This window comes from Anser anser (genome assembly GCF_964211835.1).
Source record: "Anser anser genome assembly, chromosome: 2".
NCBI lineage: Eukaryota > Metazoa > Chordata > Aves > Anseriformes > Anatidae > Anser > Anser anser.
In genome coordinates, this window is record NC_139721.1 from 28924317 (window position 1) to 28924518 (window position 202).

Genomic DNA, 202 nt, shown 5'->3' on the forward strand with positions numbered 1-202 from the left:
AGTTACCCTTAAAAGTATCCAAGAATTCTGGGTGAAGAGGGTATGAACCAGCACTTCTGTGCCTGTGCCTTGCTACCAGCACAGAGATGCTTCCTAAGGCTCCCAAAACATTATACTTCACAATCAGTGCTCTGTGGTTAATTCTGGGCTCACTATCCTTGTAGTCATGCCATACAATCCCAGTCTTTCACATCCTGCTGCA